Source organism: Bombina bombina, chromosome 2 (genome assembly GCF_027579735.1).
Source record: "Bombina bombina isolate aBomBom1 chromosome 2, aBomBom1.pri, whole genome shotgun sequence".
Taxonomy (NCBI): domain Eukaryota; kingdom Metazoa; phylum Chordata; class Amphibia; order Anura; family Bombinatoridae; genus Bombina; species Bombina bombina.
Window position 1 is genome coordinate 907787021 of NC_069500.1, and position 25743 is coordinate 907812763.

The 25743-nt window shown below is 42.6% G+C and overlaps 1 protein-coding gene across 1 annotated transcript in view; it reads right to left on the reverse strand.

Moving 5' to 3' along the window:
* Positions 1 to 25743, reverse strand: part of FRAS1 (Fraser extracellular matrix complex subunit 1) — an 868578-nt gene that overhangs the window by 255527 nt on the left and 587308 nt on the right.

A 25743-nucleotide genomic window follows, 5' to 3' on the forward strand; every position in this document is an offset into this window, starting at 1 on the left:
GATAACACAATTAAATTGGAAAGTTGTTTAAAACCATGAAAGAAAAAAATTGGGTTTCATGTCCCTTTAAATAGTGGAATTAAATATCAATTGTATAATAAATAAATGGAATCAAAAGCCTTTCACAAGACAACATTTCCATACTACCAGACTCAAACAAATACTAGAGCCCATCAGTAGTGCACCACGTCATATGCCACTACCATGCATATGCATTGAATACCGAGGATAGGTGGCCATCTGGCTGATATACCTACTGAGTTCCTGCTAATTGCTTATGATACCTAAGTCATTTTTAACTGGGAGATAAAATGTAATGCTCTGGGCAAGGGGTCCAAAGTAAACTTATCAGGCAGCTTAAAGGGACATGAAACACTTTGAAACTGTAATATTAAAATATTTACTAATAAATAGTAAATAAATCCTTATAAACATACGTTCAATATTAATTTTGCTTTCCTTTACTGTAATTGAACTTTTAAAATTGTGGACTTTCCAATTCTAAAAATTGGAAGTGCACACTGCAAATTTCACAAGCCTAACACATATCCTATATTATAAAAGACAAGTGTTTGTCTGAAGCCGTCATGCGCAGTACAGACAAACACTTGGCCTTAGATTCTATTCTCGCGCACCTCGGCATAGCTGACAGCTGACAGATTGGGAGCGCGAGGTACACAGCATACAAGCAGCTGTGAGATAGGGAGCGCAAGCTACTCAACAGCTGTGAGGTCTGCTGCGTGAGAAGCGGCAACGCGCTCCCCAGACCTCACAGCTGTTCGTGGCTGACGGGAGCGTCGCGAGGGGCGTGGCCGGGCGTCACAAGGGGCGTGGCCGGGCGTCGCGAGGGGCGTGGTCGGGCGAGTGTTGCCGCGATGGGGCGTGGCCGGACGGGGTCCCGCGAAGACAGAGCCAGAGAGGGAGCAGGAGGGGGGGGGGCAGAGTGCCAAAGAGAAGGGGGGGGGGGCAGAGAGCCAAAGAGAAGGGGGGGGGCAGAGAGCCAAAGAGAAGGGGGGGGGGGGAGAGAGAGCCAAAGAGAAGGGGGGGAAGAGAGCCAAAAAGAAGGGGGGGAGAGCCAAAGAGAAGGGGGGGAGAGCCAAAGAGGGGGGAGAGAGAGAGCCAAAGAGGAAAAAGAGCCAAAGAGGAGAGCAAAAGAGGGGAGAGAGACAAAGAGGAGGGAGAGAGAGCCAAAGAGGGGGTCAGAGCCAAAGAGGGGGGGGGGGGAGAGCCAAAGAGGGGGGGAGAGAGCCAAAGAGGGGGGGAGAGCGCCAAAGAGGGGGGAGAGAACAAAAGAGGGGGGAGAGAGCAAAAGAGGGGAGAGAGACAAAGAGGGGGGAGAGAGAGCCAAAGAGGGGGGGGGGGGAGAGAGCCAAAGGGGGGGGGGGGAGAGAGCTAAAGGGGGGGAGAGCCAAAGAGGGGGGAGAGAGAGAGCCAAAGAGGAAAGAGAGCCAAAGAGGAGAGCAAAAGAGGGGAGAGAGACAAAGAGGAGGGAGAGAGAGCCAAAGAGGGGGTCAGAGCCAAAGAGGGGGGGGGGGGAGCCAAAGAGGGGGGGAGAGAGCCAAAGAGGGGGGGAGAGCGCCAAAGAGGGGGGAGAGAACAAAAGAGGGGGGAGAGAGCCAAAGAGGGGAGGGGAGAGCAAAAGAGGGGGGGGGGGGAGAGCCAAAGAGGGGGGAGCCAAAGGGGAGGGGGGAGCCAAAGGGGAGGGGAGAGCCAAAGAGGGGGGAGAGAGAGAGCCAAAGAGGGGGGAGAGAGAGCCAAAGAGGGGGGAGAGAGAGCCAAAGAGGGGGGAGAGAGAGCCAAAGGGGGGGGGAGCCAAAGAGGGGAGAGAGAGAGTCAAAGAGGAGAGAGAGCAAAAGAGGGGAGAGAGCCAAAGAGGGGGGGGGAGCCAAAGAGGGGGGGAGAGCCAAAGGGGGGGGGGAGAGCCAAAGAGGGGGGAGAGAGAGCAAAAGAAAGGATGGAGAGAGCCAAAGAGGGGAGAGAGAGAGCAAAAGAGGGGAGAGAGAGAGCAAAAGAGGGGAGAGAGAGAACAAAGGAGAGGGGGGAGAGAAAGCAAAAGAGAGGGGGGAAAGAAAGCAAAAGAGAGGGGGGAAGAGAGAGCAAAAGAAAGGGGGGAGAGAGCAAGGGGTGGGACCGCTGTTCTGAAAAAAATGGCCCGTGTACACGGGCTTTAGTACTAGTATGTCACTAATTGGCCAAAGCAAAAGTGGTAAGATACTTCAACACAATACAGATTATGTTAACCTTTTCCCGCCTGGACTCATTTGTAGCCATCAGAACTATGTTTTGATGCAAACAAATTTAAAACACGCAATTGCTTAAGCAATCACGTGATTCCAATGATAGGATCCGGTCAGGGGGGAGTGCCTATGACACTAGGCACGCCCTCCAGCCCACAATCCCAATTACCAAGCAGCTATGGCTTTAGGACAGCCAAATAGCTAGGACGTTCCACGCTGTCCTAACAGTGGGAAAGGGTTAACAGAATGGCAGTTGCAAGCCTCGTCTATACCAGAAACAAACTGGAATTGGCTCCTCCAAATAAGGTAAATGGTACTGGAAGTTTGGCCATGGACAAAAAAAAATTGCCAAAAATGTGTTAATGTATTCAGAAAGCTCTCACAATCTACTGGTATGTTATTTTACTGCAAAACAATAGAAAACTTTTTCAATATCAATTTAATGAAAAACAGGTTTTTGTTTCTTATATTGGGCCTCTTATATTAATTGGGCCTTAGGCAGATGCTTTGGGGATAATCCAGCTCCGCTTCTACCATAGCTCAAAGGCACTAATGAATGTTATCAAAGAGAAGGACCCTATTAAGAAAATAGGGAAAGGATGCTCTTTCTACACATAGAATATATATGTTTCCACTTAAAATGTAACTTTTACTAGTTGTGGTTAAAAAGGCAGCAGTAATAAAAATTATATCTAGAATCTGTGATGGTATAAAACAAACACATAGAAGGGCGCCTCCTAGTGTAATAAAGTACAGATGGTGTACAAATATGTGATAACAGATGTTCAGATACTCACAAGTGTGGCAGCACTCACTCGTGCTTAGTAGTGCATACTGGAATCTCACAGTGTCCCAGCTCACTGTTCTTTTCCCACAGGTCTCAGTCTAGGTTGTAGTCTCCAACCGCAAACAAACATGGACAGGCTCTCAGTCAAGTGATAAGTTTTAAAATCACTTTTATTAAAACAATGGTCTTTAAAAGCACAGTGTATACATATATCACTGTGTATTAAAATGCAACTAGTTTCTCAGCTAGCTTGCTGTTTCCTCAGGCAAGAGGGAGCTTGCAAGGAAGAAGAAGCAGTCATCAAGAAACAGACCACCCAAAACAGCCCCTCGACAGAGGGCACGCTCCAGGCAACCGAAGCCGCCAGACCTACTCACAGGTCCCAAAAAATGGGGAACACAAGCCTCCCTCGAGGCCCCCCGGGAAGGAGATTATACCCTCAGAACCCGAAGGAAGAGTAAACCCTCTCCTACCAAAGGAGCAAAGAGAAAGGAAAAGACCATCTCCTAGCAGACTGAGCTATAGGGATAGACTCAACAAGCGCACACATCCAGAGGATACTGCGACCCTTAGACCACTCGGACATCATGACCTGCAGACCCACACCCAACTGGACCAACCCAGCCACAGGGATCCATACAGGGGAACCAAAGAACCCCGAAACAGGTACAGGAACGAGCGTAAAAATGGCAGAGCCATTCCCCAGAGTACAAGTACAACCTGACTCTGCAAGCAGACAAGGCTATAGACCTAAGGATCTATCAAAACAAGGCCCCACAGTCTCACTTGGAGCCAGCAAGACTCCAGGTGGAACCAATTCCACCCTCCACTTCCTGACCAGGAGAAGCCCCAAGTAAGGACTTCATCTCCATAGGGAGAATGTCCCTTAAAGATAAAGGGAAGAGGCCAGAAGGGCAACAACCATCCTCAAGGCCTGAAGCCACCAGCTAATTGGAGAGAAAAATCCCCAACACAAATGTCCTAGAGGGACCCCCTTACAAGTAGTTCCCCAAACAGAGGCACAGCCAACCCATTCGCCTGCAGAGCAGAGAAGCCACTGGTACACTGTCAAACGCAACCCTAAGGCATACCAGAAATTGGAATCCAATGCCAGCAGTTGGGTATAAACCCACAACCCTTGAGGTGGAAGACTCAGGGAAAAAAACAGGTCAGGGCACCTAATAGTTCAGGCAACTACACCCTGGAACTAAACACCCCAACTGGCCAAAAAAAACAGACAAAGGACTGGAAGCATATCCAGAGAACCAGGACAGCGAAGGGAATTCGAAGCCCCGACCAAAGGAAAGAACCACCCCTAGCTAAAGTCCAACTCTCCAAGGAGCAAGGCTAGAAGTCAAATGAAGGAACCCCACAAGGCCTCAGGACAACAGAAGGGATACCTCAAAGTCCCCAAAACCCCCATAGCAGGGTTAGTCTCCCCATTACCTCCACACAGGCAGAGGACACAGGGAAGAGAAAGGTACTAAGCCTTCCCAGCTCCAGGAAACCCCAAGCTAAACAAGTCCCTACAGGGATCAACCAGCATCCGGAACATGGATCCCCAAAAGGAGATCTAATTCACCCGGAGACAATGGAAGAAGACCCAAAGGTCTCATAACTCAGTCAGACCGAACACGGTCAAGAGTAGAGCTACATCTAGATACACTAGAAACAGCTTACACGCACCCTTTTAAGGTGCCAAGAGCTGCAATAGGTTTCAAAATGCAAAACCTTCCGCATGCTGGACAGCTATCCATACAAGCTGTTGGATCAAGCCCCAATAGGACCATCCAGAAGCCTAAAAACTGAAGACAAAACCACTCAAACAGTGGTAACGGGGCGCTAAGCCCGCCAACCCTCCCCCACATGGAGGAGGAACTCTAGGTTCTGATGAAATCAGATGTCAGATAGAGTGACGCAGTGGAATACTCCCCTGCCCGGTCATCTATGACTGAAAGCTATGACTGATACAATCCTTCCCCGCCTCGCGAACCCACAGGTCTTCTCGAATGCTTAGTTAAACATGAAAAACAATTATAACCTGAGCACTCAGCGCTACTACCAAACCAGTCCAGCAGAAACAGCGCCACATGTCTGAACAGCCACAAAACCGAACAAACCTAACAGGACCAGCCTGTACCCAGGGTCCTAACCGGCAAGCTGCATAAATTCTCCCTCATAGGGGAAAAAAGAAAACAGACATTATTAAACATAGGACTAACATGTCCAAACGACTTCCGAAGAAGTAACAAAGAGTATCGATCCCAGATGGTTCCCGAAGGAAACAAAAACAAATAAAAGACATCCCATCGGATACAAAATAAGATAGAAGGCAACCCGAAGGTTAACGCCCAAAAGACACAGGCCTACCCGCAGGACCAGCCAAACGGAGCCCTATATTTCATAAACTGGGAAAGATCTCAAACAAATGACAATCAGGAGATTATCTCATCCCCACATGTCTAATGAGGTGTGCCATTTGAATTATTAGACTGAAAATCCCCATATCTGTTAACGATAGGGTCATTCAATAACTAAAAAAACAGAATTTATGTTTACCTGATAAATTACTTTCTCCAACGGTGTGTCCGGTCCACGGCGTCATCCTTACTTGTGGGATATTCTCTTCCCCAACAGGAAATGGCAAAGAGCCCAGCAAAGCTGGTCACATGATCCCTCCTAGGCTCCGCCTACCCCAGTCATTCGACCGACGTTAAGGAGGAATATTTGCATAGGAGAAACCATATGGTACCGTGGTGACTGTAGTTAAAGAAAATAAATTATCAGACCTGATTAAAAAACCAGGGCGGGCCGTGGACCGGACACACCGTTGGAGAAAGTAATTTATCAGGTAAACATAAATTCTGTTTTCTCCAACATAGGTGTGTCCGGTCCACGGCGTCATCCTTACTTGTGGGAACCAATACCAAAGCTTTAGGACACGGATGAAGGGAGGGAGCAAATCAGGTCACCTAAATGGAAGGCACCACGGCTTGCAAAACCTTTCTCCCAAAAATAGCCTCAGAAGAAGCAAAAGTATCAAACTTGTAAAATTTGGTAAAAGTGTGCAGTGAAGACCAAGTCGCTGCCCTACATATCTGATCAACAGAAGCCTCGTTCTTGAAGGCCCATGTGGAAGCCACAGCCCTAGTGGAATGAGCTGTGATTCTTTCGGGAGGCTGCCGTCCGGCAGTCTCGTAAGCCAATCTGATGATGCTTTTAATCCAAAAAGAGAGAGAGGTAGAAGTTGCTTTTTGACCTCTCCTTTTACCTGAATAAACAACAAACAAGGAAGATGTTTGTCTAAAATCCTTTGTAGCATCTAAATAGAATTTTAGAGCGCGAACAACATCCAAATTGTGCAACAAACGTTCCTTCTTTGAAACTGGTTTCGGACACAGAGAAGGTACGATAATCTCCTGGTTAATGTTTTTGTTAGAAACAACTTTTGGAAGAAAACCAGGTTTAGTACGTAAAACCACCTTATCTGCATGGAACACCAGATAAGGAGGAGAACACTGCAGAGCAGATAATTCTGAAACTCTTCTAGCAGAAGAAATTGCAACTAAAAACAAAACTTTCCAAGATAATAACTTAATATCAACGGAATGTAAGGGTTCAAACGGAACCCCCTGAAGAACTGAAAGAACTAAATTGAGACTCCAAGGAGGAGTCAAAGGTTTGTAAACAGGCTTGATTCTAACCAGAGCCTGAACAAAGGCTTGAACATCTGGCACAGCTGCCAGCTTTTTGTGAAGTAACACCGACAAGGCAGAAATCTGTCCCTTCAGGGAACTTGCAGATAATCCTTTTTCCAATCCTTCTTGAAGGAAGGATAGAATCCTAGGAATCTTAACCTTGTCCCAAGGGAATCCTTTAGATTCACACCAACAGATATATTTTTTCCAAATTTTGTGGTAAATCTTTCTAGTTACAGGCTTTCTGGCCTGAACAAGAGTATCGATAACAGAATCTGAGAATCCTCGCTTCGATAAGATCAAGCGTTCAATCTCCAAGCAGTCAGCTGGAGTGAAACCAGATTCGGATGTTCGAACGGACCCTGAACAAGAAGGTCTCGTCTCAAAGGTAGCTTCCAAGGTGGAGCCGATGACATATTCACCAGATCTGCATACCAAGTCCTGCGTGGCCACGCAGGAGCTATCAAGATCACCGACGCCCTCTCCTGATTGATCCTGGCTACCAGCCTGGGGATGAGAGGAAATGGCGGGAACACATAAGCTAGTTTGAAGGTCCAAGGTGCTACTAGTGCATCCACTAGAGCCGCCTTGGGATCCCTGGATCTGGCCCCGTAGCAAGGAACTTTGAAGTTCTGACGAGAGGCCATCAGATCCATGTCTGGAATGCCCCACAGGTGAGTGACTTGGGCAAAGATTTCCGGATGGAGTTCCCACTCCCCCGGATGCAATGTCTGACGACTCAGAAAATCCGCTTCCCAATTTTCCACTCCTGGGATGTGGATAGCAGACAGGTGGCAGGAGTGAGACTCCGCCCATAGAATGATTTTGGTCACTTCTTCCATCGCTAGGGAACTCCTTGTTCCCCCCTGATGGTTGATGTACGCAACAGTTGTCATGTTGTCTGATTGAAACCGTATGAACTTGGTCCTCGCTAGCTGAGGCCAAGCCTTGAGAGCATTGAATATCGCTCTCAGTTCCAGAATATTTATCGGTAGAAGAGATTCTTCCCGAGACCAAAGACCCTGAGCTTTCAGGGATCCCCAGACCGCGCCCCAGGCCATCAGACTGGCGTCGGTCGTGACAATGACCCACTCTGGTCTGCGGAATGTCATCCCTTGTGACAGGTTGTCCAGGGACAGCCACCAACGGAGTGAGTCTCTGGTCCTCTGATTTACTTGTATCTTCGGAGACAAGTCTGTATAGTCCCCATTCCACTGACTGAGCATGCACAGTTGTAATGGTCTTAGATGAATGCGCGCAAAAGGAACTATGTCCATTGCCGCTACCATCAACCCGATCACTTCCATGCACTGAGCTATGGAAGGAAGAGGAACGGAATGAAGTATCCGACAAGAGTCTAGAAGTTTTGTTTTTCTGACCTCTGTCAGAAAAATCCTCATTTCTAAGGAGTCTATAATTGTTCCCAAGAAGGGAACCCTTGTTGACGGGGATAGAGAACTCTTTTCCACGTTCACTTTCCATCCGTGAGATCTGAGAAAGGCCAGGACGATGTCCGTGTGAGCCTTTGCTTGAGGAAGGGACGACGCTTGAATCAGAATGTCGTCCAAGTAAGGTACTACCGCAACGCCCCTTGGTCGTAGCACAGCTAGAAGGGACCCTAGTACCTTTGTGAAAATCCTTGGAGCAGTGGCTAATCCGAAAGGAAGCGCCACGAACTGGTAATGTTTGTCCAGGAATGCGAACCTTAGGAACCGATGATGTTCCTTGTGGATAGGAATATGTAGATACGCATCCTTTAAATCCACCGTGGTCATGAATTGACCTTCCTGGATGGAAGGAAGAATAGTTCGAATGGTTTCCATCCTGAACGATGGAACCTGAGAAACTTGTTTAAGATCTTGAGATCTAAGATTGGTCTGAACGTTCCCTCTTTTTTGGGAACTATGAACAGATTGGAGTAGAACCCCATCCCTTGTTCTCTTAATGGAACAGGATGAATCACTCCCATTTTTAACAGGTCTTCTACGCAATGTAAGAACGCCTGTCTTTTTATGTGGTCTGAAGACAACTGAGACCTGTGGAACCTCCCCCTTGGGGGAAGTCCCTTGAATTCCAGAAGATAACCTTGGGAGACTATTTCTAGCGCCCAAGGATCCAGAACATCTCTTGCCCAAGCCTGAGCGAAGAGAGAGAGTCTGCCCCCCACCAGATCCGGTCCCGGATCGGGGGCCAACATTTCATGCTGTCTTGGTAGCAGTGGCAGGTTTCTTGGCCTGCTTTCCCTTGTTCCAGCCTTGCATTGGTCTCCAAGCTGGCTTGGCTTGAGAAGTATTACCCTCTTGCTTAGAGGACGTAGCACTTTGGGCTGGTCCGTTTTTACGAAAGGGACGAAAATTAGGTCTATTTTTTGCCTTGAAAGGCCGATCCTGAGGAAGGGCGTGGCCCTTACCCCCAGTGATATCAGAGATAATCTCTTTCAAGTCAGGGCCAAACAGCGTTTTCCCCTTGAAAGGAATGTTTAGTAGCTTGTTCTTGGAAGACGCATCAGCCGACCAAGATTTCAACCAAAGCGCTCTGCGCGCCACAATAGCAAACCCAGAATTCTTAGCCGCTAACCTAGCCAATTGCAAAGTGGCGTCTAGGGTGAAAGAATTAGCCAATTTGAGAGCATTGATTCTGTCCATAATCTCCTCATAAGGAGGAGAATCACTATCGAGCGTCTTTATCAGCTCATCGAACCAGAAACATGCGGCTGTAGCGACAGGGACAATGCATGAAATTGGTTGTAGAAGGTAACCCTGCTGAACAAACATCTTTTTAAGCAAACCTTCTAATTTTTTATCCATAGGATCTTTGAAAGCACAACTATCCTCTATGGGTATAGTGGTGCGTTTGTTTAAAGTGGAAACCGCTCCCTCGACCTTGGGGACTGTCTGCCATAAGTCCTTTCTGGGGTCGACCATAGGAAACAATTTTTTAAATATGGGGGGAGGGACGAAAGGAATACCGGGCCTTTCCCATTCTTTATTAACAATGTCCGCCACCCGCTTGGGTATAGGAAAAGCTTCTGGGAGCCCCGGCACCTCTAGGAACTTGTCCATTTTACATAGTTTCTCTGGGATGACCAACTTTTCACAATCATCCAGAGTGGATAATACCTCCTTAAGCAGAATGCGGAGATGTTCCAACTTAAATTTAAATGCAATCACATCAGGTTCAGCCTGTTGAGAAATGTTCCCTGAATCAGTAATTTCTCCCTCAGACAAAACCTCCCTGGCCCCATCAGACTGGGTTAGGGGCCCTTCAGAGATATTAATATCAGCGTCGTCATGCTCTTCAGTATCTAAAACAGAGCAGCCACGCTTACGCTGACAAGGGTTCATTTTGGCTAAAATGTTTTTGACAGAATTATCCATTACAGCCGTTAATTGTTGCATAGTAAGGAGTATTGGCGCGCTAGATGTACTAGGGGCCTCCTGAGTGGGCAAGACTCGTGTAGACGAAGGAGGGAATGATGCAGTACCATGCTTACTCCCCTCACTTGAGGAATCATCTTGGGCATCATTGTCATTATCACATAAATCACATTTATTTAAATGAATAGGAATTCTGGCTTCCCCACATTCAGAACACAGTCTATCTGGTAGTTCAGACATGTTAAACAGGCATAAACTTGATAACAAAGTACAAAAACGTTTTAAAATAAAACCGTTACTGTCACTTTAAATTTTAAACTGAACACACTTTATTACTGCAATTGCGAAAAAACATGAAGGAATTGTTCAAAATTCACCAAATTTTCACCACAGTGTCTTAAAGCCTTAAAAGTATTGCACACCAAATTTGGAAGCTTTAACCCTTAAAATAACGGAACCGGAGCCGTTTTAAACTTTAACCCCTTTACAGTCCCTGGTATCTGCTTTGCTGAGACCCAACCAAGCCCAAAGGGGAATACGATACCAAATGACGCCTTCAGAAAGTCTTTTCTAAGTATCAGAGCTCCTCTCACATGCGACTGCATGCTCAAAAACAAGTGCGCCACACCGGCGCGAAAATGAGGCTCTGCTTAAGCTTTGGGAAAGCCCCTAAGGAATAAGGTGTCTAATACAGTGCCTGCCGATATTATTATATCAAAATACCCAGATAAAATGATTCCTCAAGGCTAAATATATGTTAATAATGAATCGATTTAGCCCAGAAACAGTCTACAGTCTTAATAAGCCCTTGTGAAGCCCTTATTTATGATCGTAATAAACATGGCTTACCGGATCCCATAGGGAAAATGACAGCTTCCAGCATTACATCGTCTTGTTAGAATGTGTCATACCTCAAGCAGCAAGAGACTGCACACTGTTCCCCCAACTGAAGTTAATTGCTCTCAACAGTCCTGTGTGGAACAGCCATGGATTTTAGTTACGGTTGCTAAAATCATTTTCCTCATACAAACAGAAATCTTCATCTCTTTTCTGTTTCTGAGTAAATAGTACATACCAGCACTATTTCAAAATAACAAACTCTTGATTGAATAATAAAAACTACAGTTAAACACTAAAAAACTCTAAGCCATCTCCGTGGAGATGTTGCCTGTACAACGGCAAAGAGAATGACTGGGGTAGGCGGAGCCTAGGAGGGATCATGTGACCAGCTTTGCTGGGCTCTTTGCCATTTCCTGTTGGGGAAGAGAATATCCCACAAGTAAGGATGACGCCGTGGACCGGACACACCTATGTTGGAGAAAGATGTCTGAGCAACACGCTAAGGCGCACAATCCTGTAACGAAAAGCACAACACTCAGGAACAGTTACACCCGCGGGGAACTGTAGAGGCCCACCCCAAGGCGGAAGGCCCGGGACAATAGGGCACGAGCACAAACTCAAATAAACGTCTGGACACTACAGACAAACCATTGCTAACATTATCTGGAAGTGAAAACGTGCTGCAACCTCTGGGGGGGGGGGGGGGACACGCCACTCCTAATGGAGGAACCATAAATTGGGCTACCCGCATGTGTAGATGTATGAATTGGTAGGGAACTCGCCTCTTAAAGGACGGGGCCCCCCAAGGTGGATGGCTCAGCAGTCCCCTGATTCACCGAGCCCAAGGAACCAGGCACTCTTATATGGCATACAGAACAAAACTGGTTGACCTGTGTCAACGAGGCCAATCCGGAGTCGTTACCGGACACAGAATCTGAAATCAAAATAGTCTCTGTATCAGAATCCTCCGTAACTGAATCTGAAATTAGCACAGTCTCAGCATCAGAATCCTCCATAACTGGATAGAGGACATATCAATATGGACTAAAGTAGAATTAACAAAAAGGTACTTGACACCCACAATGGCTGGGGCACTCACCACCTCCTATGACCAGACCCCTGCAGACTAGAATATCTCCTTCGTCACAAGGTTGGGAATGCGGAAATGGGGAACGGAACCACGCCCGAACACAAGTTGAACCGTACAGTCCAAAAAAGCGCGCCCAACCAAAAAGCCGTGTCCATTCTAAAGGCCTAAAAGTTCCAACCACGAGCCTGTAAACATCACACATAAGCAGGTTGAATCACATAACAAACATTATTATAAACCCCCCTGTTCAATAACCCCCCTCAGGAGATATTAACCCTCGATCGCAAGATACTAACAGAGACTCACTGAGACCCTTATGTCATATAGTTAGACCCGCAAGGAGTTGTAGCCTCTCGGGAAAACATTCACATTACAGTATATTGATGATAAAGTAAAATGAAACAATCTTACCGAAATCTACACTGTGGAACAGGAACACAGCCTTTCAAGTGTGCCGAATAGTGGCATCGCCTCCGCCATGGACTTGAGAGAAGAAAGCAGGCAGCGGAGCAAAGTTCGACAACGCTGATTACTTGAGGAGCTGTAAATATGAGTCAGGATGGTTTCGCAGAAAGACTCTCCCTGCATCTCCGGACTCTAACTTTCATCCAAGCGCTCACTGAGAGACTGACAGGACTACTTAAAACTCCTGTCCCATGCCGAAGAGTACTACCCTCCATAAGAGACAAAAAATAAAAATTAAAAATTCTGACACTTCTCTGCCAACCTCCTGGGACGAAAGGCAAAGAATGACTGGGGGATGAGGGGAGTGGGAAGAATATTTAAGCCTTTGGCTGGGGTGTCTTTGCCTCCTCCTGGTGGCCAGGTTCTTATTTCACAAAAGTTATGAATGCAGCTGTGGACTCTTTCCATTTAAGAAGAAAAGATAGATAACGCCTTTACTACCCATTCCCCAGCTTTGCACAACCAACATGGTTATATTAATATACTTTATAACATTCAAACCTCTAAATTTCTGCCAGTTTCTAAGCCACTACAAACAGCCTTTAATCACATGCTTTTTTATTTGCTTTTCACAACAGGAGACTGCTAGTTCATGTGGGCCATATAGATAAAATTGTGCTCACGTCTATGGAGTAGTGCACCACACAGCACTAATTGGCTAAAATGCAAGTCAGATAAAAAATAAATAGTTATGTGATAAGGGGGCTGTCAGAAGAGGCTTAGATACAAGGTAATCACAGAGGTAAAACGTATATTAATATAACCATGTTGGCTGTGGAAAACTGGGGAATGGGTAATAAAGGGATAATCTATCTTTTTAAACAATAACATTTTTGGACTTGACTGTCCCTTTAAAGACCCAGCAGCAACTGTCACTGCTGATTGGGTCACCGCCAGTTTCCACTTGGGAACTGCAATTCTGTTATCTGTTAAACCTTCATGTGGGGCTAGACACGTAGGCTTGTAAAGTTGGTGATGCTAAAATATGCTCTAATGACTAAAGTGAAAGTCAACCCTAGCGTTTGTGAAACGCTAGGATTGACTATTGAAACAAATAAAGGGTACATTCATTCATGAAGTATAAAATACTTCATACAGAAAGCTCCTTTATTTGTTTCAAGCGTTCGCTGCACTGAGCTGCTCAGGCAGCCCATGGCAGAACGCTGTTTTACTAAGAGGTGACATTTCGACCTCTTAGCAAATAGCATGCATGAAATACAGCTCCCAAGGGCGCCAAGCCGGATTTACCGCACGGCTATTGACTAAGAGGTGAAAACGTCACCTCTTAGCAAAACAGCGATCTGCCGTGGGCTGCCTTAGCAGCTCAGAGCAGTGATCGCTTGAAACAAATAAAGGAGCTTTCTGCATGTAGTATGATATACTTCATGAATGAAAGTCTCCTTTATTTGTTTCAATAGTCAATCCAAGCGTTTCACAAACGCTAGGGTTGACTTTCACTTTAAAGGATGTAATTTTTAGCACTATAATGACCCTTTAAATGGAAAACTTTATTGCTAACTATTGCTGAAAACAAATGCCCAGCCTGGGTCGATGTAACAAGGGCAATTAATTAGTTAATGGAAAAAAGTAGGTTCTATTGTAATAAAAATATGGAAGAACTCATATTGATTTGGGATTTCTGGAACAAATATGTTTGCTGAGTTTCTAACCTGAATATGGCAATTACCTGATATCTTAATTCTACGGTCTAATGCTTGAGAGTGTTCTTACATTGCAGTTGTATTACATTAAAGCCTGAAAAACATATAATCTAATTGGCGCTATTACCACCACCATAAAAAGTTGAAATCCAATTTAATAAGAAATGCATAAAGAGATCGGTAATAGCACTGTATGCTGCTTCTTAAAACATTTTTTTTATAGGTCGTTCTGGTTACAATTGTGTTATCTTAAAAAAAACTCAATAGTAAAGGGACAGTAGACACCTTGTAATTACAAGATATTTATGTTGTGTTGTTATAGAATTACATATCAGCCTAATGTTTTTAAAACAAATTTAACATAATTTTTATTGAAATAGTTTACAATGGCCAAAACTCCACCCACAATTTGTCTTATTTTAAGGAGCCAATCTGGGGCGCGATCAAATATACGGCGTAGGTTTTGGCGCAAGCGTGGGAACCCGCGCCACCCGTAATTTCACCTCGCACATCGGGGTATTACATAAACCCCGCCGGCAGTTCATAAAGTGCCGTTAGTCTGATAAACTAGCGATGTCCAGAAATGAGCGTAAATACAACTTTCTGGAGTCGTTAGTGACTTACGGCACTTTAGAAACTGCCGGCGCCTAAGAAAAGTAAAGGAAAAATCAAATCTCCCGTAACAGTCTAACATGCCTCCCAAAAATAAGCCCGACACGTAAAACCCCTATATCCGCAATCCCCCCCTCTCACTACTACTAATAAATGTATTAACCCCTAGACCGACAACCCCCCATAACGCAATAAGCCTAATTATTAACCCCTAAACCGCCATAGCCCACATAGCCTATTAAATCTATTAACCCCTAATCTGCTGCCGCCAACGTCGCCGCCACTATAATAAAGTTATTAACCCCTAAACCTAACCCTAACACCTCCCTAACTTAAATATTATTTAAATAAATCTAAATAATATTACTATTATTAACTAAATTATTCCTATTTAAAACTAAATACCTATAAAATAAACCCTAATATAGCTACAATATAATTAATAATTATATTGTAGCTATTTTAGGATTTATTTTTATTTTACAGGCAACTTTGTATTTATTTTAACTAGGTACAATAGCTATTAAATGGTTAATAACTATTTAATAGCTACCTAGTTAAAATAACTACAAATTTACCTGTAAAATAAATCCTAACCTAAGTTACAATTACACCTAACACTACATTATCATTAAATTAATTACATTAATTAACTACAATTAGCTAAAATGAAATACAATAAAATAAAATAAACTATAGTACAAAAAAAACAAAACACTAAATTACAGATTTACACCTAATCTAAGCCCCCTAATAAAATAAAAAAGCCCCCCAAAATAATAAAATTCCCTACCCTATACTAAATTACAAATAGCCCTTAAAAGGGCTTTTTGCGGGGCATTGCCCCAAAGTAATCAGCTCTTTTACCTGTAAAAAAATAAATACAACCCTCCCAACATTAAAACCCACCACCCACACACCCAACCTTACTCTAAAACCCAGCCAAACCCCCTTAAAAAAACCTAACACTACCCCCTTGAAGACCACCCTACCTTGAGCCGTCTTCAGCCAGTCGGGCAGAATTGGACACCCGATCCGGGCAGAAGAGGTCCTCCATCTGGGCAGAAGTCTTCATCCAATCCGGGCAGAAGAGGTCCTCCATCCGGGCAGAAGTCTTGAATTGATCCGATCCGGGCAGAAGCGTCCTCCAGCCGGGCAGAAGTCTTCATCCAAGTGGCATCTTCTATCTTCTTCCATCCGATGAGGAGCGGCTCCATCTTGAAGACATCTGACGCGGAGCATCCTTCCTGGCCAACGGACTAACGACGAATGAAGGTTCCTTTAAATGATGTCATCCAAGATGGCGTCCCTTCAATTCCGATTGGCTGATAGAATTCTATCAGCCAATTGGAATTAAGGAAGGAAAAATCCTATTGGCTGATCCACTTCTGCCCGGCTGGGTGAAGACGGCTCAAGGTAGGGTGGTCTTCAAGGGGGTAGTGTTAGGTTTTTTTAAGGGGGGATTGGGTGGTTTTTAGAGTAAGGTTGGGTGTGTGGGTGGTGGGTTTTAATGTTGGGGGGGTTGTATTTCTTTTTTACAGGTAAAAGAGCTGATTACTTTGGGGCAATGCCCCGCAAAAAGCAATTTTAAGGGCTATTTGTAATTTAGTATAGGGTAGGGAATTTTATTATTTTGGGGGGCTTTTTTATTTTATTAGGGGGCTTAGATTAGGTGTAATTAGTTTAAACTTCTTGTAATTTTTTTAAATTTTCTGTAATTTAGTGTTTTTTTTTGTACTATAGTTTATTTTATTTAATTGTATTTATTTTAGCTAATTGTAGTTAATTAATTTAATTAATTTAATGATAGTGTAGTGTTAAGTGTAATTGTAACTTAGGTTAGGATTTATTTTACAGGTAAATTTGTAGTTATTTTAACTATTTATTTTAACTATTTAATAGCTATTGTACCTAGTTAAAATAAATACAAAGTTGCCTGTAAAATAAAAATAAATCCTAAAATAGCTACAATGTAATTATTAATTATATTGTAGCTATCTTAGGGTTTATTTTATAGGTAAGTATTTAGTTTTAAATAGAAATAATTTAGTTAATAATACTAATTTTATTTAGATTTATTTAAATAATATTTAAGTTAGGGGGGTGTTAGGGTTAGACTTAGGTTTAGGGGTTAATACTAGAATAGGTTTATTGCGGTGTGGGCTATGGTGGTTTAGGGGTTTAACACTAGAATAGGTTTATTGCGGTGGGGGATTGCGGTTGACAGGTAGATAGACATTGTGCATGCGTTAGGTGTTTATTTTTGCAGGCTTTTTCGGGGGTTACGGTGCTCCCATACTCAGCGCAAGGCCTGCTATGGCTGCCTTTTATGGCGAGGTAAAAATGGTGTAAGATTTCTCCATTTTCGCCACGTAAGGCCTTGCGCTGGATATTGGATACCGATTTACGACGCGGTCCCATGTTAGCCTATGGGAGTAAAAATTGCGAGCGACGGGTGAAATATACGGGCGTAACTTGTATGCTACGCCGTATATGTAATACCAAAATCGTGCAAAATCTGGCGTTGCCGGCTTTTGCGGGCGACGCTCTATATGTAATGGAGGCCCTGGGCTTTAGTCTACAGATAACAAGGCTAGTCACTATCATAAAGTTAGTATAAGTGCATTGTTATGCAGCTGTTATAAGTTAAAGGGACACTAAACACTAAATAAATGCTAGATAGAATGAAGCATTCAAAGAAAAGATTAGTCTGAAAATAACGTGTAGATGCATTTTTTAAAGTTTCATTAGCTGTTTTAAATTTTGACAAAAAAAGCGTAAAGTTTTAGTGTCTATAAAACAATGGAAGCTGCCATGTTGTAACTTAGGTCACTTTATCTGCTGTAGACAATTAGGGACAGTTATGAATAGGTCACTAGAGTGTGCACCAATAGCTGTGTGGAGTATAACAGTGTTCTTCACTTCCATTTCTAACAGGACCTGGAAAGCTCACAATTTCAGAATGGAATAATGGGAAAAGGGGACAAAATAAATAATGAAAATATATTGCAGTTTATATATATATATATATATATATATATATATATATATATACACAATTTAGCATTTTATAGAACCATCTTAAATTGTTTAATGTCTCTTTAAAGCTAATTGGAGACAGATATATACTGTAGCAGAATTAGCCTTGAAAGGTCAGCAGGGTGTATTTCAAGTTCTGAGACTCAGAATGGTTTAATATTCAGAGCTAAATTACATGAAAAGGGGACAAAATAAACAGTGAAGATTAATGCAAAGTTGATTCAATACACATAACTAAACATTTTATATAAAATCTCCAGGTATTTACTTTACCTTTAAGGGTTGATTGTTTTCTAAAGACTTTTGTGCTTATAACATTTCTCAAATTGTCTTTGATACAAGGACACTTTGTGCTCGTAACAATCTGTAACCAACTTTTGTGTTTATATGAAACATCTCCAAATACAAATATAATAAAATCTTAATACCTCAGGGTTAGGTCCAAAAAATGTAAAGTTTTCTCTCCACTACAACAAACCATTATATTTCCTTATTTTTTATTAGTTGCAGTATATTTAGACTAGAGTTCTGACACATTCTAATTCATAGGCTTCATACAATGGCATAACAATTTGAGGAGTTCATCTGAGGGAAGAAATAACTTTATCTTCACTACTGGTATCCATATCTGGCCTTAAAGGGACAATAACTCAAATTTACTTCACCATAAAAGGTTTAATTATAGATAGTAACAACACTTTACAATGCATTTTTACTATTTATATTGCCTGTTTTTTTATACAGGAGGAATTCAGAACCCTTACCCTCGTATATACTGCACATGGATTGCTAGATATGTGCAGGAGCTTTTATATATATATATATATATATATATATATATATATATATATATATATATATATATATATATATATATATATATATATATATATATATATATATATATATATATATATATATATATATATACATACATACATACACACACAAGAGCACACACATGCATAAATAGAGATAATCTAATTAAACTGAGCCGGGAAATCAAGAAATATTGGTCTATCCATGTGTATTGTATCCATACACCCCCTGATAAAATATTTATCATTTTTAAATTAATACGGTCATTGTAAAAGTATTATTGAGAAAGGTGTTAATGCAGAAGTAATTCAGACTCATAATAAGAAGCTGAGAACATTTGAGTAGGGCTTCTTTCCTCTCCATCTGATAATTATCTGAAAGTTTAATTACATACAGGTATAATTAACATGAATGGAAATGTGTTGCTTTATTAAAGCCTGCATAAATGAGAGGTTAATAGATGTGGTGTATTAAAATAGGAGCAAAGGGGGGGGAGTTGTATTTTCTTCTTCTTTTGTGATTCAGATAGAGCATGACATTTTAAGCAACTTTCTAATTTACTCCTATTATCAAATTGTCTACATTCTCTTGGTATCTTAATTTGAAATGCAAGAATGTAAATTTAGATGCCGGCCCATATTTGGTTGTCCTTGCTGATTGGTGGATAAATTCATCTACCAATAGAAAAGTGCTGTCCAGAGTCTGAACCAAAAAAAAGTTCAGATGCCTTCTTTTTCAAATCAAGATAGCAAGAGAATGAAGAAAAATTGATAATAGGAGTAAATTAGAAAGTTCCTTAAAATTGCATGCTCTATATTAATCACAAAAGAAAAAATTTGGGTTCAGTGTCCCTTTAAGAATTCTAAAATAAAATAATAATGTTGATTCATAAAAGTGCACTCCTGGCTTTTTATAACGGGCAGGTGTATCTAATTAAAAAGATTACCATTTTCAGGTACTCTAATAGAATTAAAAGATTAGTAGTTAACTGTTTCCACTACCCCTATGTTTTAAAGGTACATTAAAGGGACATAAAACCCACATTTTTTATTTCATAATTCAGATAAAGCATACAAATTGAAAAAACTTTCCAACTTAATTATATTATTACATTTTCTTTGTTTTCTTGTTAATTTTCTAAAAGCGGGGATGTAAGTTTAGGAGTGTGCACTTGTCTACAGCACTATGGGCTCAATTTATCAAGTCCTTCTCTCCTCTTTGACTGCTTGTGCAAACCTGTAGTCAGGATTCATTAAGCAGTGGTCATCAGACCGGTGCTTCCCTGGCCCTGTTCTCCATCTCTTAGGTGGAGAATTTCAATCTCCCTTGTCACTTCCGACTGGGGAGATAGACAGCTCCTGCCCATGCGTGATTGGCTGTGTGCAGGCAGGGAGTGGGGTTAAGTGCTAGCGCACAGGATCGCGCATGTGCAATGGTAAATGCGGGCAGTGGATTGTTGCCCGCCAAAAGAGAAACGAGTGGACAGGACGCAATATGTACGTCGATGTCAGCCATGGAATGATAAATCGAGCCCTATACGGCAGCGGTTTTGCAACAATGTTATACATTACCAAGAGCACTAGATGGCAGCACTATTTCCTGTCATGTAATGCTTCAGGCATGTGAAATCTTTTCAACAAAGAATAACATGAGAATTAAGCAAATTTGATTAATGAAAAAACATAATTTATGTAAGAACCTACCTGATAAATTCATTTCTTTCATATTGGCAAGAGTCCATGAGCTAGTTTCGTATGGGATATACAATCCTACCAGGAGGGGCAAAGTTTCCCAAACCTCAAAATGCCTATAAATACGCCCCTCACCACACCCACAATTCAGTTTAACGAATAGCCAAGTAGTGGGGTGATAAAGAAAGGAGTAAAAAGCATCAACAAAGGAATTTGGAAATAATTGTGCTTTATACAAAAAAATCATAACCACCATAAAAAGGGTGGGCCTCATGGACTCTGGCCAATATGAAAGAAATTGATTTATCAAGAGTCCATGAGCTAGTGACGTTTGGGATAGCAATACTTAAGATGTAGAACTCCACGCAAGAGTCACTAGAGAGGGAGGGGATAAAATAAAAATAGCCATTTTTGCGCTCAAGAAAATTAATCCACAACCCAAAATATAAGTTTTATCCTCATAAATGAAAGGAAAAAACTTAAAACATAAGCAGAAGAATCAAACTGAAACAGCTGCCTGAAGAACTTTTATACCAAAAACTGCTTCCAAAGAGGCAAATACATCAAAACGGTAGAATTTAGTAAATGTATGCAAAGAGGACCAAGTTGCTGCTTTGCAAATCTGATCAACTGAAGCTTCATTCCTAAAAACCCACAAAGTGGAGACTGATCTAGTAGAATGAGCTGTAAATCTCTGAGGCGGTGCTTGACCCAACTCCAAATAAGCTTGAAGAATCAAAAGCTTCAACCACGATGCCAAGGAAACGGCAGAAGCCTTCTGACCTTTACTAGAACTAGAAAAGATAACAAATAGACTAGAAGTCTTCCTGAAATCTTTAGTAGCTTAACATAATAATGCAGAGCTTTCACTACATCCAAAGAATGTAAGGATCTCTCCAAAGAATTCTTAGAATTAGGACAAAAGGAAAGGACAACAATTTATCTATTAATGTTGTTAGAATTCACAACCTTAGGTAAGAATTTAAATTAAGTCCGCAAAACTGCCTTATCCTGATGAAAAATCAGAAAAGGAGAATCACAAGAGAGAGCAGATAATTCAGAAACTCTTCTAGCAGAAGAGATGGCCAAAAGAAACAACACTTTCCAAGAAAGTATTTAATGTCCAAAGAATGCATAGGCTCAAATGGAGGAGCCTTTAAAGCCTTCAAAACCAAATTAAGACTTCAAGAAGGAGAGATTGATTTAATGACAGGCTTGATACGAACTAAAGCCTGAACAAAACAGTGAATATCAGGAAGCTTAGCAATCTTTCTGTGAAATAAAACAGAAAGGGCAGAGATTTGTCCATTCAAGGAACTTGCAGACAAAACCTTATCCAAACCATCCTGAAGAAACTGTAAAATTCTAGGAATTCCAAAAGAATGCCAAGAGAATTTATGAGAGGAACACCATGAAATGTAAGTCTTCCAAACTTGATAATAGATCTTTCTATAAACAGATTTACGAGCTTGAACATAGTATTAATCACAGAGTCAGAGAAACCTCTATGACTAAGCACTAAGCGTTCAATTTCCATACCTTCAAATTTAATGATTGAGATCCTGATGGAAAAACGGACCTTGAGACAGAAGGTCCGGCCTTAATGGAAGTGGCCAAGGTTAGCAACTGGACATCCGAACAAGATCCGCATATCAAAACCTGTGAGGCCATGCTGGAGCCACCAGCAGCACAAACGATTGCTCCATGATGATTTTGGAGATCACTCTTGGAAGAATTAAAGGCGGGAAAATATAAGCAGGTTGATAACACCGAAGAAGTGTCAACGCGTCCACTGCTTCCGCCTTAGGATCACTGGACCTGGACAGGTACCTGGGAAGTTTCTTGTTTAGATGAGAAGCCATCAGATCTATTCCTGGAAAACCTCACATCTGAATGGAGGAACCACTCCCCCGGATGTAAAGTCTGACGGCTGAGATAAACCGCTTCCCAATTGTCTATACCTGGGATATGAACCGCAGAAATTAGACAGGAGCTGGATTCCGCCCAAGCAAGTATCCGGGATACTTCTTTCATAACTTGGGGACTGGGAGTCCCACCCTGATGATTGACATATGCCACAGTTCTGATATTGTCTGTCTGAAAACAAATGAACTGTTCTCTCTTCAACAGAGGCCAAACTTGAGATTTCCAAACCCCTTGTGCTGTCAGAGATCCCCAAACAGCTCCCCAACCTGAAAGACTCGCATCTGTTGAGATCACAGTCCAGGTTGGACGAACAAAAGAGGCCCCTAGAACTATATGATGGTGATCTAACCACCAAGTCAGAGATAGTCGAACATTGGGATTTAAGGATATTAATTGTGATATCCTTGTATAATCCCTGCACCATTGGTTCAGCATACAAAGCTGGAGAAGTCTCATATGAAAACGAGCAAAGGGGATCGTGTCCGATACTGCAGTCAAGAGACCTAAAACCTCCATGCACATAGTTACTGAAGGAAATGACTGAGACTGAAGGTTCTGACAGGCTGTAACCAATTTTAAACGTCTCTTTTCAGAGACAGAGTCATGGACACTGAATCTATCTGGAAACCTAAAAAGGTGACCCTTGTCAAAGGAATCAAAGAACTTTTTGGTAAATTGATCCTCCAACCATGTTTTCGAAGAAACAACACTAGTTGATTCGTGTGAGATTCTGCAGAATATAAAGACAGAGCTAGTACCAAGATATTGTCCAAATAAGGAAACACTGCAATACCCCGCTCTCTGATTACAGAGAGTAGGGCACCGAGATCTTATGAAAAGATTCTTGGAGCTGTCGCTAGGCCAAAAGGAAGAGGGACAAATTGGTAATGCTTGTCTAGAAAAAGAGAATCTCAGAAACTGATAATGATCTGGATGAATCAGAATATGAAGATATGCATCCTGTAAGTCTATGGTGGACATATAATGCTCTTGCTGAACAAAAGGCAGAATAGTCCTTATAGTTACCATTTTGAAAATTGGTACTCTTACATAACGATTCAAAATTTTCAGATCCAGAACTGGTCTGAATGAATTTTCTTTCTTTGGGACAACGAATAGAATTAAATAAAACCCCAGACCCTGCTCCTGAAACGGAACTGGCATGATTACCCCTGAAAACTCCAGGTCTGAAACACACTTCAGGAAAGCCTGAGCCTTTACTGGATTTGCTGAGGTGCGTGAGAGAAAAACATAATTTATGCTTACCTGATAAATTCCTTTCTTCTGTTGTGTGATCAGTCCACGGGTCATCATTACTTCTGGGATATTATCTGCTCCCCTACAGGAAGTGCAAGAGGATTCACCCAGCAGAGTTGCTATATAGCTCCTCCCCTCTACGTCACCTCCAGTCATTCGACCAAAGACCAACGAGAAAGGAGAAGCCAAGGGTGTAGTGGTGACTGAATTATAATTTAAAAAATATGTACCTGCCGTAAAAAACAGGGCGGGCCGTGGACTGATCACACAACAGAAGAAAGGAATTTATCAGGTAAGCATAAATTATGTTTTCTTCTGTTATGTGTGATCAGTCCACGGGTCATCATTACTTCTGGGATACCAATACCAAAGCAAAAGTACACGGATGACGGGAGGGATAGGCAGGCTCATTATACAGAAGGAACCACTGCCTGAAGAACCTTTCTCCCAAAAATAGCCTCCGAAGAAGCAAAAGTGTCAAATTTGTAAAATTTGGAAAAAGTATGAAGCGAAGACCAAGTTGCAGCCTTGCAAATCTGTTCAACAGAGGCCTCATTCTTAAAGGCCCAAGTGGAAGCCACAGCTCTAGTGGAATGAGCTGTAATTCTTTCAGGAGGCTGCTGTCCAGCAGTCTCATAGGCTAAACGTATTATGCTACGAAGCCAAAAAGAGAGAGAGGTAGCAGAAGCTTTTTGACCTCTCCTCTGTCCAGAATAAACGACAAACAGGGAAGAAGTTTGGCGAAAATCTTTAGTTGCCTGCAAGTAGAACTTGAGGGCACGAACTACATCCAGATTGTGTAGAAGACGTTCCTTCTTTGAAGAAGGATTTGGACACAAGGATGGAACAACAATCTCTTGATTGATATTCCTGTTAGAGACAACCTTAGGTAAGAACCCAGGTTTAGTACGCAGAACTACCTTGTCTGAGTGAAAGATCAGATAAGGAGAATCACAATGTAGGGCTGATAACTCAGAGACTCTTCGAGCCGAGGAAATAGCCATTAAAAATAGAACTTTCCAAGATAACAATTTTATATCAATGGAATGAAGGGGTTCAAACGGAACACCCTGTAAAACGTTAAGAACTAAGTTTAAACTCCATGGCGGAGCAACAGTTTTAAACACAGGCTTGATCCTAGCTAAAGCCTGACAAAAAGCCTGGATGTCTGAATTTTCTGACAGACGCCTGTGCAACAAGATGGACAGAGCTGAGATCTGTCCCCTTAATGAGCTAGCCGATAAACCCTTTTCTAAACCTTCTTGTAGAAAAGACAATATCCTAGGAATCCTAACCTTACTCCAGGAGTAATCTTTGGATTCACACCAGTATAGGTATTTACGCCATATTTTATGGTAAATCTTTCTGGTAACAGGCTTCCTAGCCTGTATCAGGGTATCAATAACCGACTCAGAAAAACCACGTTTTGATAAAATCAAGCGTTCAATTTCCAAGCAGTCAGCTTCAGAGAAGTTAGACTTTGATGTTTGAATGGACCCTGAATCAGAAGGTCCTGTCTTAGAGGTAGAGACCAAGGCGGACAGGATGACATGTCCACTAGATCTGCATACCAAGTCCTGCGCGGCCATGCAGGCGCTATTAGAATCACTGATGCTCTCTCCTGTTTGATTTTGGCAATCAATCGAGGAAGCAGCGGGAAGGGTGGAAACACATAAGCCATCCTGAAGTTCCAAGGTGCTGTCAAAGCATCTATCAGAACCGCTCCCGGATCCCTGGATCTGGATCCGTAGCGAGGAAGTTTGGCGTTCTGGCGAGACGCCATGAGATCTATCTCTGGTTTGCCCCAACGTCGAAGTATTTGGGCAAAGACCTCCGGATGAAGTTCCCACTCCCCCGGATGAAGAGTCTGGCGACTCAAGAAATCCGCCTCCCAGTTCTCCACTCCCGGGATGTGGATTGCTGATAGGTGGCAAGAGTGAGACTCTGCCCAGCGAATTATCTTTGATACTTCTATCATTGCTAGGGAGCTTCTTGTCCCTCCCTGATGGTTGATGTAAGCTACAGTCGTGATGTTGTCCGACTGAAACCTGATGAACCCCCGAGTCTTTAACTGGGGCCAAGCTAGAAGGGCATTGAGAACTGCTCTCAATTCCAGAATGTTTATTGGCAGGAGACTTTCCTCCTGACTCCATTGTCCCTGAGCCTTCAGAGAATTCCAGACAGCGCCCCAACCTAGAAGGCTGGCGTCTGTTGTTACAATTGTCCAGTCCGGCCTGCTGAACG